Source organism: Leopardus geoffroyi, chromosome D4 (genome assembly GCF_018350155.1).
Source record: "Leopardus geoffroyi isolate Oge1 chromosome D4, O.geoffroyi_Oge1_pat1.0, whole genome shotgun sequence".
NCBI lineage: Eukaryota > Metazoa > Chordata > Mammalia > Carnivora > Felidae > Leopardus > Leopardus geoffroyi.
Genome location: NC_059342.1, coordinates 3,322,013 through 3,339,902, shown reverse-complemented (window position 1 = coordinate 3,339,902; position 17,890 = coordinate 3,322,013).

Genomic DNA, 17,890 nt, shown 5'->3' with positions numbered 1-17,890 from the left:
GTCCTTTGGGTTGTCAAAGCCCCCGCCATGCCAGTCGGATCTGCTCTGTGTGTGGACCGCCTGCCTGGCACGTCTGAATCCTGGGGATGGTCCGCCCCACGGCTCTCAGCGCTGCTGGTGCGGTTGGGGTCAGTCCCGTGCACAAGGCCAAGACGTGTATGCAAGCCACAGCAGCAGCTTCTGGAGCGGCCCTCTCCCCACAGCCCTCCCACAGCGTGCCTTCCCCTCCTCCAGCTAGAAACTTTAGCTTTCTGGGTCTGCCATATACCTACCTCCAGCGTGTCTGTGCACCGGAAGGTAGAAGGAGACGCGACATAAATGACCGCGCGTCTACCCATGCCTTTCAGGCGTATTCTTTCACGAAAGAGAAAGGAGAAAGATTTCGTCCCTCCCTCAAAGTTTCCCTTGGAGCGCTCTCTGTTCTTGCCTGGTACCTCATGCCAGGATCCGTGTTCCCGGAGGAAAGAAGGAAAGAACGAGAAACTGACCACCGGGTCAGTCACACCCGGGACCATCTGGTCTCCTTCCAGACACGGCTGCTGCTGTGGCTTTTCTGTCTAGTGTTTGAACTGCATCCGGTGGGCGAGAAAGAGCAGATCGTGCTTCCGCCATCTCGACCAGGACCAGAACTGTCCCGGGGCTAACCTCCCACCCGGAAAGTTCTTAAGGTACTAACCCGAGCAAAGACCTTGGTGAAAACACAGCACACTCCTCACGCAAATGATCAAAAGTCTGGTGGTGGGGGCGGGGGTGGGGACAACTATTATTTCAACATCACAGAATCGTGTAGGGAAGCTTAGCGCCCAAAGGGGGTTGGGTTCCCCCAACTGGGTCCTCATCAAGTCTCTCCTCCTCGCCTTCCCAGCAAGATGGCTGACGTGCGCATCCGTGATTTATATCCTTCTGGAGAAGCGAGATTAGCGCGTGTACAAAACTATGCTGGGTAACTTTCATCAATATGTGCCACATTTTTTTTCAAAAATTTTTTCACATTCTATTTATTGTTGAGAGACAGGACACGAGTAAGGGAGGGGCAGAGAGAGAGACACAGAATCCCAAGCAGGTTCCGGGCTCTCTGAGCTGTCAGCACAGAGCCCGACGCGGGGCTCAAACCCACCAACGTGAGATGGTGACCCGAGCTGAAGTCAGACGCTTAACCGATTGAGCCGCCCAGGCGCCCCCTGTATAAATAAACTTTAAAAAAGAAATAATGCCAACCAGCAATCTTCAAAAGTCACTTTTAAAGAGATGTCTCTGGATAAAGTGGCCAAATTGTCTCACAAGTTCCCGTACTTAAATATGCCTGAGATTTCTAGCATCTGGGCTAAATGAGCAGCAGAACCGAGCACGATTTTCAACCTATTTCTTTTAGACCAAATCGGGCAATTCGGGGGCTCCAAGCCCCAACCCGTCATGTCCCCGCCACGGATTCGGGTTGTACCCGTGGCACAGAGAATGTTTAATGTCAGCTTGTATCATTTTGTGGGAGACCCAAAAGCACCCACAGCCAGGTGGCTCTAAGCGCAAGATATTCTCCGCACACAGATAATCGAGGGAAGCCCTGGGGTCCTCCTGGAGGTAGGTCTGTGACAGAGGTAGCTCTGTGGCGGTCTGGCTCTGTGACGCTCTAACCGTGTGACTTTGGACGTGGTGGTTTCTCCGGGCCGGGTTTTCTCGTGACCTCAGCTGCACTGGGCCGTCAGGACAACAACGTGAGACCCGCAGACTGTCTAACCCACTACAGGAGGGTAGTCTCACCTGACCGGCGGGGACCTACCAGCCTGAACAAAGCTCTGCAAAGCGAGCGGAAATGCCACACACACAAGAGCCGGGGGCATGAGACGCACCTGCTTTATGGCTTCCCACCAAGTTCCGACAAGAATTTCTCTCTGACTGGCATTTGGGGGTCGTTCCTCCCTCCAGCCTCCCCTCCTCTCCTTCCGAGACATCTTCCCAGTCCCGTGCGTACGGCCCCCACCTCTACCCTCAGGCCCCCAGAAGCCAACCTAAGTGGACACTTCCGGCCCCGTGCAACTCAAAGCACATCTTTACTGGGAATGCTGGCCGCTCCGTGGCTTAGCGGTGCTGCGTTAACACGTTACAAGAACTGAGACTCTCCCAAGAGGAGGAAAGACCTACTTCTGCCAGTGCCCCAGGCTTGTGTCATCGAGGGGGCCGCCGGGACTGGTGGCTACTGGGATTCCCCGGTGGTTTTGTCAAATGCTGATGCCGTGACCAGACGCCTACAGCGAGGGGCCCAGCTGTCCCGGGAGGTGTCAGAGCCCCAGCTGGCAGGCCCAGAAACAGCTTCGAGGATCAAAGAAGCTTTGGAATGATCCAAGACGTAGAGACGAAGGAGGGTCACCTGTTCATTCAAAGGGTCCGAAGGACCGCCCTGTTCAGGGAGGCTCGGAGGCTGTGCGCTTAACCGAGAGGGCGCTCGGCTACAAGATAAACGATGCAGACGGACCACGGAGCTGGAGGGAAGACACCGGGGCCGCCTGATGACCACGGCTGCACACCGAGAGCTGGGAGGCAGCCGGGAGGAGCCCACGGTGGGATGCGGGGCACGACCGCCGCGTGGTGAGGTCGTGGAAAGATTGCAGGCAGGTTGCAGAGTAGGACAGTGAGGAGGGGAAGGGAGAGGCGAAGGTGGAAAGACAGTCACGTCTGCTGGGGACAGAGAACAGTGCCTTCTAAACAGCGCGTCTTACCAGGCTCCCTTCCGCGTCTCAGAAGGCTAAGCTCCGGAGGACCACATCTCTTGCGTTGCACGCACAGCCCCTTTACAAGAAGATGGGGGCCCCGGTGTCTCCTGGTCCCCAGGACGCCCTCTGGGGCAACTGGTCTCCGAAGGCCACACTGGCCGCTTTGGTTGCTGTCACCCTGTGCTCGGAAGGCAGGAGCAGTGAGTTAACACGGCAGGCTGGTTCTCTGCCAGCCAGGCTAGGGAATATTTGACCCAAATATCTCCCCAGTCCCAGCCTCCTGGTGATAAGCCGGCTCCAAGGGCATCCCAAGTTAGCTGAGCTTGTCCTAGGGCAGCCCCAGGGTACAGGTGCGTTTCCCTCCACAAGTCTCTGGTGAGGGGACTCCACCCCCGTCAGGAACCCCCATTTCTGCTTCATTCTCCTGAAAGCCGCTGTCCTCCTCCTGTGCCACGGGGGCTGCAGTGGCGCCGGGCTTCGCACTGTTCTCCCATCAGGAAGACGAAAGGAGGGGAGAGGAAAAGGAGCAGAGCTCCAGAAACGCCATCCCTCTCGTCGGCCCTGAGGCGGCAGGGACCGTTCAGAGACGTGCCTAGTGACCTCTGTCCCCAGGAAGGAAGGGAGTGTGGATGCCGGCTGGACACCCCCACCCCCACCGCCCTTCACTTAGAGAATGCAGGTGATTTCCAGTCGTATAGTTTGGCCACAGGACACATTTTAATGATTCCACTGGATGACAAACCTGAATCAGTCACCGAACCCACTGACATGAAAGAAACAGTGTATCGTTCCAAGGGGATTCCAGGCTGCCCTTACTGAATAGGAAAGCCGGCCCCACCACGGCGGTGGCTCCGTGGCCGTCCACACTGACGCCATCAGGGCAAGTCGGGGGAGAGGTGGGAGTTGGCCTCCCTCCCACAGCCCGGCTAAAACCCCGCTCAGCCCCAAAGCACAACAAGCTATTAGCGGCCCCTGGAGGCCCACCCGCCTCCTCGACCTTGCCGTGGGGAAGACCGACTACCAGTCCCTTCCCTCCCAGAGAGACCCACGCCGAAGAAAGACACCCGCAGATTCCCACCACAGACGTGTGCACTCGGGTCCACGGGGCTCTGACCATCAGCAGACAAATTAATTCCTTGTGGAGTCAATAACATTACCCCTGAATTTCCCAGAAGCGGGCCACTCAAGTGATCTGCTCTGGAAACAATCGATTTTTCATTCCCCTTTCCCGCATCAGGAACTGCGGATGTCAAGCCACTCCGGGCTGCCTTCTCCTCTCCAACACCAAAGCCGTGGACCAGAAAAATCCCCAGGGAGCGTGCAGGGCTGGCTTCCGGGATTCCTTCACGGTGAGGAGAAGCGGCTGTAGCCAACTGAAGGTCAAGTGTTTGAAAAGAAAAAGCACACGGGCAGCCACTCCAGGCCGGGCCTCTGGCTCCGTTTCTGGTCATTTCTCTCTGCAGACTCCTGTCCCCGGCCAGAGTTCCACTGGCCACTTCTTTGTGTTGTGTTTTGTTTTGTTTTGGTCTTCTGTGTTTTTTTGTTGTGGTTTTCTTTTTTTATTTACATCCAAGTTAGCATTTAGTGCAACAGTGGTCTCAGGGGTAGAACCCAGGGACCCATTGCAACACGTGTCCGCCCTGATGCCCCTGACCCGTTTAGCCCATCCCCCGACCCACAACCCCTCCAGCAACCCTCAGTTTGTCAGAGAAAGGCAAATATCGTATGACTTCAGTCATATGAGGAATTTAAGATACAAAACAGATGAACATAAGGGAAGGGAAGCAGAAATAATATAAAAACAGGGAGGGGGACAGAACATAAGAGAGTCTTAAATACAGGGACTCTTCTTAAAAATTCTTAAAACTTTGGGGCGCCTGGGTGGCGCAGTCGGTTAAGCGTCCGACTTCAGCCAGGTCACGATCTCGCGGTCCGTGAGTTCGAGCCCCGCGTCGGGCTGTGGGCTGATGGCTCAGAGCCTGGAGCCTGCTTCCGATTCTGTGTCTCCTTCTCTCTCTGTCGCTCTCTCTCTGTCTCGTTCTCTTTCTCTCTCTCTCTCTCAAAATGTGACCCCTTCACCCCAGCCAGCCCTGACCGAGACCCAGTGATGCAAACACACACGCGTGCACACAAATGCACATCCTGCACACACACTGACACACGGGACAGTGTGGGCAAACCCATGCACGGCACGTAGACACACACACTTGACCCCGGCCGCCCGCACCCTCCAGCCGACCACAGAGAGGCCACCCCTGCTCAGAACAACCCGGCCCGAGCCCCTTCTCGCAGCGCCTGAGGTCACCGGGACCTGTGGGAGGACCCCACATCGCCCAGCACTGAGTGGCAGCGGTCAGGCGGTCACCAGAGAGGTCATCTACCTTCCCGCTGTTCCTGCCCAGCCCCAGCACGCTCAGCTGCCCGGACGCTTGTGCACACCAGAATAATCGTGCCTGCTGCCATTTCTGGAAAGGGTGTTGCGCCCCAGAGCACGTTACACACCTCACCTCCCCTCATTCTCACGGCAACCCGGGAGGCAGGTGGGCAGCCGCTCGCGACGCTGGCCTGCTCCAGAAAGATCACAGGTGGACCTGGTCCCCAAGGAGCCTTGGACACCCGCAGACCCAGGTGAGGGCCACGTGCCACGGCCACGCTCCGGCCACACCTCGGGATGTCACTTCTGCTTGGGCAGCGAAGGGCAGTGGGCGGCCGGCCCCTGGCGACCGGGGGGAGGGTCAGCCCATCTTCGGCAGCTCCAGCCCCTCGCCTGGAGTGCGCCCGCGCGGGTTCAACCCCGCCACCGACGCGTTTTCCCCGTTGCTATTGCTTACTTTGGGGGAACGTTTCAAGAAGCCGTTCCAGTTGGCTCAGCATGGCTGCCAAGGATACAGGGCCATCTTGCCCTAGGACCCCCCTGCCCCAGTCCAGTTACGGAGGGCGTGTCTAAGCATTCTCCCAAATTCCTACTTCGCGGACGCATTTCTGACAATAAATGCAAGTCTGGTCGTGTGACCTCCACAACCAAATACTGAGGCACCCACCATGCTCCGCGTGTGCTGGGTCTGAAGCCTCAAAGGATGTCCAGAGCCACTGAGGGGGCCCGAGGGTGACCACTCCCTTGGGTAAGCTCCATGGGACAGAGTCCCATGAGCAGTCCATGAAGATTTCTTGTTTTCTTAGCCCTAAGAGATTTATTAATGCATTCTTGTTTTATAATAAAGGATTTCAGGTACCTTGAGTTATTTATTACACTGGCCATTGGTGTCAAAATTTGTGTTCAGTGCAAAGAACAATAATCAAAATGGTTCTTGTCTCTCTAAATATTAAATCTGAGTATTGATGCTACCGAACAGACACTGTAGAAAGAAAGCTCACTAAGAAAAATAATATAATCAGAAATGAAGTCTCACTTAAAATCCATTCTAGGGGCACCCGGGTGGCTCAGTCGGTTGAGCGTCCGACTTCGGCTCAGGTCATGATCTCGCGGCTCGTGAGTTCAAGCCCCGCATCGGGCTCTGTGCCGACAGCTCGGAGCCTGGAGCCTGTTTCCGATTCTGTGTCTCCCTCTCTCTCTGCCCCTCCCCTGCTCATGCTCTGTCTCTCCCTGTCTCAAAAATAAATAAAAACATTAAGAAAAAAATTTTTTTAAAGTTCTGCACATAAGCCAGGGTGCCAGCTGGTGGAGAGGGCAGGAAGAGGTGACGATCCAGGAGAGACTCCTGGTTACCCCCACCCCCAGGGCCGATGCCACCGGCCACGGCAACTCAGCAGAGCACCCTACTTGCATCGGCACGGAATTTTGTTTGGAGAGATGGTCCTGTTAACACAAGTAGAAGAAAACATTTACAATCCTACCGGGGATGGGTGACGTAGAGAGTACAGGTGACCTGCCCCCCCGCCTGCCCCGTCCCTCCAGCCCCTCCGTCCGTGGAGACCACGCACCCAACATTTCAGGCCAGGGCAAAGCTCAGAGCTGTCTCCTGACCTCCCTTGTGTGGAAGCCGCCAGCACAGGTAGTGACGGTCAGCTGGTGACCCGGGCAGTACCCAGGACGCGGGCCAGTCCCCGACAAGACAGATAACATTGACACGTGTCACTTGCCGAGGGACAGGGGCATGTGAAGAGCAGCTGGGCAGAGAGTGAGGAGCAGTGGAGAAGCTCCATGGGTCCCACGTCCCCAGCACCTCCTGGGGCGCCGTCCTGCGCCCTCCCTCAGCAGGACGTCCCGGGGGAAGCGCCTGGTCAGCTGTGTCCACCCACATGGCCTGTGTGCACCCGCCGTCCCTCCCAGGGCGCCCCCAGCCCGCACCCCACGTGGACGGACCCGGTCTCACTCGACCCTCGCCTGCGCCCGGCAGGGTGAGCACGCGCGTCTCTGAGCCTTTCCCTCAAGTTGTAACTCTCCTGCCCCGTGGTGGCCCTCCCTCCTCAGCACGTCCGGCTGGCCGGCCATCTCTGCCTGTGCTCCCGAGGCTCCTCCCAGCCCCGGATGATGGACATTCCCCGAACCCCTTCCATTCCACGCTCCCTGGAGGGTCTCATCCGCTCTCCTTCCTATGACTCGAAATACCACCTACACGCTGGCAACCTCCGATCCCCCGCCTTCTGTGGAGACGTGTCCCCACACTGCAGACTTACCCGCTCAACTGCCAACCGGACGTCTGCACCCAGGAGCTCGATGGCCAGCCCCCAAGGGGACCCCGTGCCGTCCCCTCCTTCGCCGGATCTGGGCTGGTCAGCAGAAGGCGTGGGAGGGGAGCTCGCGGCTCCTGAGTACCCAGGGAAGAGGTCTAGCCCTTGGAGAGGCCATGTGCAGAGGCCCCGCGAGTCCACGGAGACAGAGACAGGCCCGGCCGCTCCCGTGTCCAGGCCAAGCTCAGCCTCCGGCCACCCCCCAAGGCACCTGACTCGAGCCATCTTGGACGTCCGGCCCCAGCAGCCAGCAGACTGTAGCCACACGAGACCCCAGCCAGACCGGCCCAGGAGCCGACAGGCTCTTCCAGGCTGTGCACAGAACTGCTGCCGTTTTCAGCCTAGAAGTTGGGTGGTTTCTTTAAGCAGCAGTAAATATCTAAAAGGAGATCCGTACTGGGTCTCCTGATTTTCCTCTCCAAGCGGGTCCTACCCCATCGTCCCCCCAGCAAACGACACCACTGGTCTCCCAGGTGATCATGCCCCAAACCTGTGTTCCTCTCTCTTTCCAGTCCTCTCTCTCTGCCCCAGCACAGCACACCTTCTCCGAAACAGAGCAGGGCTTCTTTTTTTTTTTAAGTTTATTCCTTTTGAGAGAGAGAGAGATCGAGAGATCACAAGCTGGAAGGGGCAGGGAGAAGGAGGAAGAGAATCCCAAGCAGGCTCTGCGCTGTCAGCACAGAACCCAATGCGGGGCTCGATCCCAGGAACCGTGAGGTCATGACCTGAGCCAAAATCAAGAATCAGACGCTCCACTGACAGAGCCGCCCCGGCGCCCCGAGAAACAGCTTCCTCCTCCCCTCCTTCTCTTTCCTTTCCCACAACAAGTCTCTGCCCACAGCTCCTCGCTTTCTTAAAGTTGAAACCAGATCTGGTCAGTCCTGCTTGAAATCCTCTAATGGATTTTCTTGGTCTTGCGTAAAACCCAAGCCCCTTAACGCAGCTGCCGTGGCCTGACGGGGCCGCTCCTGGTCCCACAGCTGTATCTGCCACCGCCGACCCTTCCTTACTTCCTCCCTCCACCCTACCTGCTCCTTCTGCCAAGAACTTCTTGGGGCGCCTGGGTGGCTCAGTCGGCTAAGCGTCCGACTTCGGCTCAGGTCACGATCTTGCAGTCCGTGAGTTCGAGCCCCGCGTCGGGCTCTGGGCTGACAGCTCAGAGCCTGGAGCCTGTTTCAGATTCTGTGTCTCCCTCTCTCTCTGACCCTCCCCCATTCATGCTCTGTCTCTCTCTCTCTCAAAAATAAATAAACGTTAAAAAAAAAAATTTTAGAACTTCTCCAACTTCTCCTCACTTGGCTTCCCGTCCCAGGGCCAGCGGCTCAGACAAGCCTCCTCCCACCCACCCAGCATCAGCAGGTACTGCCTTCGCCAACCCCCCCACCCCCTGCCACAACCCTGGGCTCAGTAGACTCCTAGGACTCGCCAAGGTGTAAGGTTTGTTGTCGGCGCTCTTTTCGTCCGTTACGTCCTCTCCGCAGGGCCTACGGTCCACCGGGGAGGGCCCTCATATTTCTACGCACATGACAACCGTAGCCCCCGTGTGTGCCTGGCACTCTCGTTTGATGGGTGAACATGTGGGGCTGAGAGCTAAGTGACGCACGTGACGAGTGGACAAAAACTAAGAAAGATCAGCCTCCCTCTTTAGAAACGAATTGTAAGCATCAGAAGGGGCTTGGCACAGCTCCTGTCATCTGGGAAGGCTCCATGAGGCTACAAGAAACGGAGCGGCGTGGCGGGCGGGGGCGGGGGTCACGTAAGCTTCCGGGGAAGGCAGTGAGGAGGTCTTAATTCAACAGAGAACGAGGCAGAGCGGGGCAGGACGAGGGGACCCCGGGAGGCCCATGGAGTTCTGGAATTACTGTCACGGTGACCGCCTTCGAGCCGGCACCTGACAGGCCCAGCAGTGCAGAAATTGCATATTATGTGTATTTCGTAAGCATAACGCAAGCTGCTTTGGGACAGAAACAAAAACAGTCATTAACCTGCATCTCGGCCGATCCAAAATCAATACGTGCTACGTTACCCAACTCCAGATGGCCCATCAGCCCCGCAGGCTTGTTGTCATTGCCTCGGTGATAACTGAGGACAATAAAAAGAGGTTGTCATTACCCAATCGACAACACTAGGGCTCTTTTCCAGCACCCGGCGCCAAGGCTCGCTCTCCTTGCCTCGGACCCCAACACAGGCCTGTGGCCAGCTCACTAGGCCCCCAGATGTCGCTGCTTTCCCACACCGGCCCCACCTGCCCAACCATTTCCAGCCTTGAACCCCGTGTCCCCAGAAACGTCTGGGTCTTTGGATTCTCTGTGCCTGCTGACCACGTAAAGCTATTGCATGTGTATGAAGTGTGTTTGGATGTAAACAAGAAGGACTCCAGGGCAGTAGAAATATTTATGGTTCTATGTTGATGACGATCCGGTCGCCTTGCTACAATTTCAGTCCTATCTGTGAGTCCAGCGAGTAGCTCATGTGGAAATGGTCCCAGGAGACAGAGAGTTCGGCCCTCTCCTCCGATGTCACCACAGCATTTGAGCACAAGGAGAAGAGATAATAGATAATTAGACAGATAATAACCACAGCACCACTGTGACAGCATGGCGGGATTTCCCCCCGCTTGGCCGGGAGTTTCACTCTTTCCCTGCTGATCATCTTTGGTTCCTTGGGCACACAAGGGAGCGAGGAGTTGACTGACGGGAAAACAAGAGCAGTCGACACCCACACAAAGCCCCCCGTGCCGGCCGCCCTAAAAGCAGAAAACTCAAGCACTAGCAAATCAAGACTCTGATGGTGGACAAGCTCGGGCCTCGGCCTCAGCTAGAAACCGACCAGGATCTTGCAAAGATCGTTTGTGATCTTCAGCCATGCAAACGAGTTCCAGAAAGATCTTGAGGCCAGAAAACATCTCGGATGGTGGGGGGGGGGGGGGGGGGGGGGGTCCGCTCTACCGCAAAGTAAAATTGATCCCTCTAAAGCAAGAGCTGCTCGGACATGAATATTTCTAAGGCTTCCTTCTAATTCCTTTCATTGCAAAGCAAAGCCGTTCAGCCCACCATGGTCGGCCTTTTATTCACCCAAAACTGCTTGAGTGTCATTGCTGTCCCTCCTGATGCTCGTTTTTTCCTTTCTTTGCCATCCCGGATAAATTAGCAATGTTCAGTTAATAAAAAACTCCCCTAGAGCGCCCAAAAAGTGTGGAAGAATCCTAGGGTAATAAACGCTTCAGGTGTGAGAGGCCGGACTCCTCCCCCATGGAAAGGGAGGCGTCTAGGTCTCCGGCCCTGACCCCAGGACTCCATCCGAGCCACTCCGGGCCCTCGTCCTCCCAGTCCCGGGACGTCCGGTCTCTGGCACCCCCACCCTGGCCATGCCCCCCCAGAGCCTCCCCGGGGAAGGGCCGCACACCCCCTTACCCCGGCCCTGCCTCTGCCCCAGCTGTCCCACCTCAAAGCTGAGCTTTCCAGCGAGAAGCGTAACTTGATGCAATTTCACTTGTTCATTAAAAATGAATTTGTAACCACACTTTTTGCAGGCTGGCCGCCCTGGAGGCCACTGCGCCTAAGAGCTCCGTTTCTGAAGTCTCCCACTCTCAGAAACACGGCTTCCGACCATCAGAAATCGAGGCGTTGTATTGAGGGCACAGGGCACTTTGTGGGTGGTTGTATCACACAGGCGTGGCCGATCCCCATCACTACCTCAGGAGCCACCTGCGGCTGACCCGCTTCCCTGACCCCTTCTTCCCGTGCGTGGCAGAGACAAGGCCGTGGGCCCGTGAAGGTCCACTTCTCCAGCATGCTGCTGGACCGTGATCCCGAGCCTCCCGGATAGAGCTGTGTGGTAGTTCCTGCAGACGAGGTGTGCGTCCCCACCGATCCCGCATCCGTCCCACCCTCCACGCCCCTCCTCCCATCCTCCACACCCCTCCGCTCTGCCTCCTGGATCCGGACCTGGATCCCCAGCAGGCCCTGGAAGAATGACAGAACCCTCCCACACAGAAGGGTCACGGATCCACGAACAATACGTGGGTGCCGCACCCCCGCCCACCCTCCGCCAGCCCTCGGCACACAGGGATGTGAGCCAGATGTCCCCTTCTACCGCGGGACCCCGCTAAGCTTCGGGCTCATTGGTGAAAGCCAAGCACACTGGCCGGCCAGCGTGGCATCTACCTTGTCCCCGAGAGGGCCTCCAGAGGCCCGTGCGGAACGAAAGGAGTCACCAGGACAGCTGAGAACAGAATGTCTCTGTTTGCACCACGTATGTGGGTCCATAAGGGCAAACCAGATCAATCACGAGCTCCAAATATCAGGCCCCGTAGCTGATTTGGTGATCAGGGGACTCCCACTCATCCTCAGGACGGTGGCCTGGAGGAGACTCTCAGCCCGAAGCCAACAGGACTCGATCTGCAAGGAGGTGGCCAGACAGCAGAGGGGAGATGCGTTAAGGAGGGCACAGGTGCACCTGCCCTCTGGCGCGGCCCAGCCTCCGAGGCCCTCCCGGGCAGCCCCACGTCCAGGCGGGGCCTTCTCACAACGCCCCGCTCACCCAAGGTCTGGACTAAACTTGCTCTAGTTGGCAAAAGTCCACCAACTGCCAACACGCGCTGTCCTCACTTCCCCTCCAGCCTAACCTTTAGACAGCGGACGGGAGAGAAGTTACACACGGCACACAGGCCCTGCTTGGCAGGGAAGAGGGGCAGAGAGCCAGGGACATTTGCCAGGAATCCCAGCCAATCCCAGGGCCGGCAGTTGGGGAAGCAGTTCAGGGTATAGGACGGGTGGAAAGGGTGGTGAGATCTGAGTGGTTGGGGTGTTGTTGAGCGTGCTCGCGAGCAGGCTGTGCTGAATCTGCGGGTCCTCGGGCGGGGAGAGGGTCTGGCAAACAGACCCTTGGGACACCGCGGGAGGAACGCCGTTAGGCATGCGTCCCTGTGCAATCAGAGCGCGGAGGAAAAGGCTACCGAAGTCGGCCTGCAGGTGGTCGGGGAGGCTTCCTGAGAAGGTGGGCGGACGCGCTGGGTGTCCCGCCCGCCTTTCCTGGGAACGACACGTCCTGGAACATGTCGCCACTCCTGCCACGGAGCCGTGGTCTCTGCCCCGGGCTGTGCAGGCAGGCCAGCCCATTCCCGGGGCGGCCACGGGGCCGGGAGCCCAGCTGAGCCAGAGATGGGGACAAGGGTGAGGTCACAGGGAAAACACCCCTCTCCCAGCCCCCTCGCCTCCCAGAGGGAACGCTTGCCCCCGAGGTCCCAGTGCTGAACGCCAGGCACCCATGGTGGCGACTGTCCCCTCCCCACGCCCACCAGTGCTTCCGGAAGCAGCCTCTAAGGGAAGTCCGGATCTCCAGCCCTGGTCTCTGGAACCCCAAGTGTCAGACGTGACGGGCTCACCGCACACCACCCCTGCGTGGGGACCCACGTCCCGGACTTGAGAACGGGCCTGGCTATGAGGCGGAATCGGGGAAAGGGCATGTCGCACAGAGACGGGTGTGCAGGCCGCAATCCCGCCCGTGTTACGAAAGCCTGTGTCTACACAGAGATGGCCCGAGGAGATACACGACATCCTTGTTATGGTTTTCATCGGCTCCCAGACGGGAAGGAGGCTGGGCAGAGCCGTGGCGCGTCCGTACGTGGAACCCCACGAGCAGAAAGAAGGAACCGACCACGGATCTGTGCCGGCATCCCACGACGCGTCAGAAACACGCGGAGAGAAATCGGTCCCACGCAGAAGAGCGTGTGCTCCACTCCTCCGGCCCATGACGGGCTGGGAGAGGCAACGCTCACAGCAGACGGCGCGTGCCTTTGGGGGTGAGGGCAGAGATCGGCCGGGCAGGGGCGTGAGGGAACTTTCTGGGCGACGGGCATGCTTCGTATCCTGGTAGGGTTTGGATGAGGTGGGGGCGGGGCGGGCATCAGATTGCGTTGTTAAAATACAGACATTTCACTGAATGTATCTTGTCCCCACAAGGAACCCGCACAAATATTAACCCCAGTTAATGATGTGTGGGCAGGGCTGTCTGCTGGTAACAGCAGCCTCCCGTCCTGGGCAGGAAAACGTAAGATGGATGGCCGAGTGACCGAGGGACAGAGACAGGAAGTGGCGTACGATGAGGCAAATGCGGGGAAGGGGAATCACAGAATCCGGGGGTGCAAAAAGGGCGTCCGCGGCACAGCCGTGCCGACTTTTCCACCTGTTTGAGGGTTGTCATAATAAAATGTTGCGGGTGGCGGGGAGAGACCGGGGCACCACCCCAGGATGCGTGCGCTGCAGGGTCTGAGGGTGGGGACGCTCGTTCGGGCTCATGTTGAGAAGCCTAACGAAGACGCGGCCCGGAGTCGTGCTAAGTGGCCGAGAACACGTCAGTCAGTACGTCAAGCTGTTGCCATCGTCTGAGCGTGTCCCCACCCGAGCAGGAGGGTCCCCAGGATGGGTGTGCTTGGAGACACATACAAAAAGCAGGGATGCCAGGGTCTGGGGGTGAGTGTCCCAGGAGACAGGGACAGATAGCCGAGATGGCACCGCCTCCCAGCCTGAGTTACTGGTGGGCGTCGACCAAGCTTCTGGGCCGTAGACGTGATGGCTTCGGGCGTTCACAGGACAGGTGGCCTGCCCTGTGCCCTCCCCTTTTGTTAGTGGCCACGCACTGGGAAACAAGAGGGAGGCCCGCGCAAGATCTTAGACACCTAACACTGCAAGCCCAGTGGGCACCCCTCCCCGTGAGACCCAGGAGACAGAGCTGGGGACGGGGAGGGCGCAGCGCACGGCACCCCCTCTGCAGGGGTCCTGCCTCCAGGAGCAGCGCCACTTGCCCTGCAGGCAGCTGTGGACCCCCCAGCGGAATTCGCTTCCACCCTCTGGATGGTATCCCCGGATACCGAGCGTGGCTTCTGCCGTTCCGGATTCCCAGTGTGGTTTCTCCGCTCACTGACAACAGAGAGACCCGCCCCGGAGCGACTTGAACGTTGAGACAGATTAGCAGGGGTGGGGAAACGCGCCTCTTCGGGAGAAACGGAGAGGACGGCCCTCCCGGGACGCCGCAGAGAGCCGTGGGCTCCATCGGAAGATGGCCCGAGGATGCTCCCGTTCTCCAAGGAAGCGCCGCAGCTTGGACGCCCGGCCGCTGCCCTGGGACCGCGGGAAGACAGGAGGGCGCGTCTGCTGAGGCTGGTGGCTGGAGGGGCGCCAGGGGCGCTTCTGGGGGAGTAATGTTGTTTCTGGAGCTGAGCACACACGTGTCACCTGGGGAAGGACGGTCACACCGCACAGTTGTGACTCATGTGTGTCCTTCTCCACGTGGACTTTCTGCTCCAATAAGCCGTCCCCCAAAATACAATATCCACAGTCGTAAGCCGGGAGAACACCCCAGAAAGCTCAGAGATTACTTTATTACTTTTTAACTTTTTTTTTTTTTTTTTTAGCCAGGGTTTTGCTTTATTTTTTCAAATTAAAGAGGAAATAAATCACATTATTTTACATTGTCCACACGGCGCGAGTATTTTTTTTTAAGCTCAGCGGTAGCAAATCGGTCTAAGTGATTCCCCGGGGAAGAACCTGAGTGGCCCAACGCACACCGGCCGCTGGGCGGGCCGTGGACCCCGTGAGGCTCCGGGGCAGAGGTCTGGGCAGAGCCCAAGGCCGTGAAGCACCTCGCACAGTCACAAGGTTTGTTTCCCCGTCGTGACATATGACGTGGGTGCTTTCTCGTGCTTGCTTCTGCTTGCGTGGTCCTCCCCCACCGTGTTCGTAAGATCCTGGATGGCCTCTGGGCTCGCCGAGCCAGCGTGGCCCCCCCACTGGAGCCGCCCGGTCCCCCCGAGGACCGCCCAGCCACGAGCAGCAGCCAGTTCTGAGCCAGAGGCAGTAATAAGCTCCAGAGAGCACATGGGCCGCCCGCCCTGCTAGTGGGGCCCCCTGCACGCAGCTGCCTGCCAGTGGGGCCCGGCCACCTTGGCGGAGCAGACAGCTGGGGACGGGCGTCCCTTCCCAGAGCCGACCCCGGGCAGCCCTGGCCGCCAGCACAGCGCCCATGGGCCCCGGATCCCACAGCCACAGCTCCGGCCAGCCCATACCCGCGAGGCTCGGGGCCAGGGGGCCGGGGGCCGCCTGGCCCCACTCACCCGGGAAGAGGAACAGAAGCTCGCCAAGCCTCAGTCTTCTGTGACGTGCACTCACTCTGTCCACAGGTCCCACAGAGCTGCTCCAGCACGCCCGCCCCTGTAACGTTAAAGGGGCAGTTTACGCAGAGCGACCAGTCGTGCTGGACACAGGGTGCGTCCCCATTTCGTCCCGGAGACGCCACGGTGGGTGATGTGTGACCCACGGTGCCCAGGTGTGGACGCTGGGTGCAGGCCGTCCCCTGGGGCTGCTAACAGGTGCTCCAGGCAGCGGGACCCCCGGCCCACGCTCGCAGCTCCTTCCCGCCCACCCACAAAAGGCCCCTGAGCCCAGCCTTGTGATGACTCCTGACCCGAAGGAGCTTTCCCAAGCACCCCCCGCCCCAGCCTCCGGATCCCCTCAGGCTGCAGGAGGGGCTGTGCGGTAGCCAGAGCGGTCTGAGGGTCCAGAGACCTGCTACTGACCCCAGAACCTTCCGGAACTTTTTTCATCCCAGCTCCGCCATCCTGTGACTGTAATTTGCTGTCCCGAACCGGATGGTACCCAAGCAGCTACCAGCAGAGCAGATGCCTTCACACGCGTCCCTGCACCCTCGGGCTCTGGGGGCTCCCGTCCCTAAAGGGTCTGATGACCATGAACTGAGCCGGTCTCCCCCACCTGCAGAGACAACACTGGCCTGGCCATGTGGCTTGAGCCTGTCTCTCTGGGGCTCAGGGTCTCTCCAGAAGGACAGTGCCAGCCCAGGACCAGTGGACGTGGGGGCCGGCTTCACGGGGCGAGGAATGGACCCGAGATCCTGAGTTTTGAGCCGTGGTTTCGGCCACCCAGAGCTGAAGCCGACAGGGGAGTCCGGGGGCGCCCGTCCAGGCCTGTGCTTCCGTTCCCCACAGCAGGTGCCTCTGGCCACACTCAAGTCTGCGCACGGAGCTGGTGGGGGGACCCCCCGTCGCTTTCATTACGGGGGTCTCCTCAGGACCTTACTTCCTCCTCTGCCCCCAGCCCGAGCCGGGAGGCCTTGGAAAGGCCGCATCAATTGGAGCGCAGGGTCTCTGGGACAGCTCTGGGACAAGGTCAGAGCACGGAGACGAGGACTCGGGCAGCTGAGGGGGGAGAGCAGCAGGTCGGCTGGGCTCAGAGTGGGTGTGCAGGGCCCGCGGTCGGCCGGGCAAGCAGCCCCCCTCCTGGGGCCCCTTCCGAGGCGCAGGTAGGGGGATTCTTGGCTGTTCGGGAGAAAAGAACAGTTGCAAGAGAAGTGAATTAAGGGGCAGGGAACTCAGGAGGACCAGCAGGTACACAGACCAGGACGTGCACCGGCCACAGGTCCCAGGGCTGCGTGACTCACGAGCAGCGTGGACGGGACACCAGACCACAAGCCCCCGTGGGCTCTGAGCAGATGGTCTGCCGCCCTCTGCTTCCTCCAGCAGCGGGAGAGTGCCCGTGCTGTCATCCCGTCCCTCGTCCTGTCTCTACGGGGCCTGCGATGACCCCAAACATCAAGTCCGGTCCTCCTGGGAGTTCCAGAACCCACCCCCATTCACGGGTGAGGACTCCCAGGGGGCACCACCAGGCGGCCAGCAGGTGCCAAGGCCCTGGCCTCTGTCTGAGCCACCTCTCCCTGTACGCTGGGCTCCCCCCGACCCATCACCAACCAAAACAGAAGGGTAAACAATAAAATCCCATCCGCGTTAGAGGTGGGTCAGAATCCGCACATTCCAAACCCCCTCCTCGTCCCTCCTGGGACCCAGCATCACTGGGGCTGGACCCAGTAGCAGCCCACAGAGGGGTGGGCGAGGTCCACATGGCCAAGAGCCCTCCTCCTGTGCACGGAGACCCCGTCCTTGCAGCTCGAAGGTTCCTTGAATCGGGACAAACCCCCCACCTGCCCGCACCGCCCAGGACTCCAGCTTCCCCACAAAAGGAGCTCCCGTGCGTCTCCTTCCTGGGGTCCAGCCTAACCCTTGTCAGAGATGCGCACAGGCTGAGCCCTGCCCACCTGCCCTGCGAGGTGCAACGCCCACCGGGCAGATTCCAGAGCCTCCAGCCCCACGGGCTCGGCAGAGGCCGGTCAGGGACGGAGAGGCTGCTAAAAATGGCTGTTTCGCCCGTCCCAGCCTAAAGAGGTTCAGGCCGACATTCCTGTCATAGTTGAGAGAGCTCCAGGACCCATCCAGGCAGCTGCTCTCCTCGGCAGCCTCCCGGCCGCACCCAGGCCTCGGCGCATTCCTGACCCAGATCAGGAGCGGTTCCTGCTGCATACGGGGGATGGGGTGGGGGGCCCTGTGTGGGACATGCATCCCATCTGTCACCTGGCTGCCGAGAGGGGGAGACTCCCTCCGGGGTGTGTGACCTTGGATGCCAGGCTTTCCGCGTACAAACGGT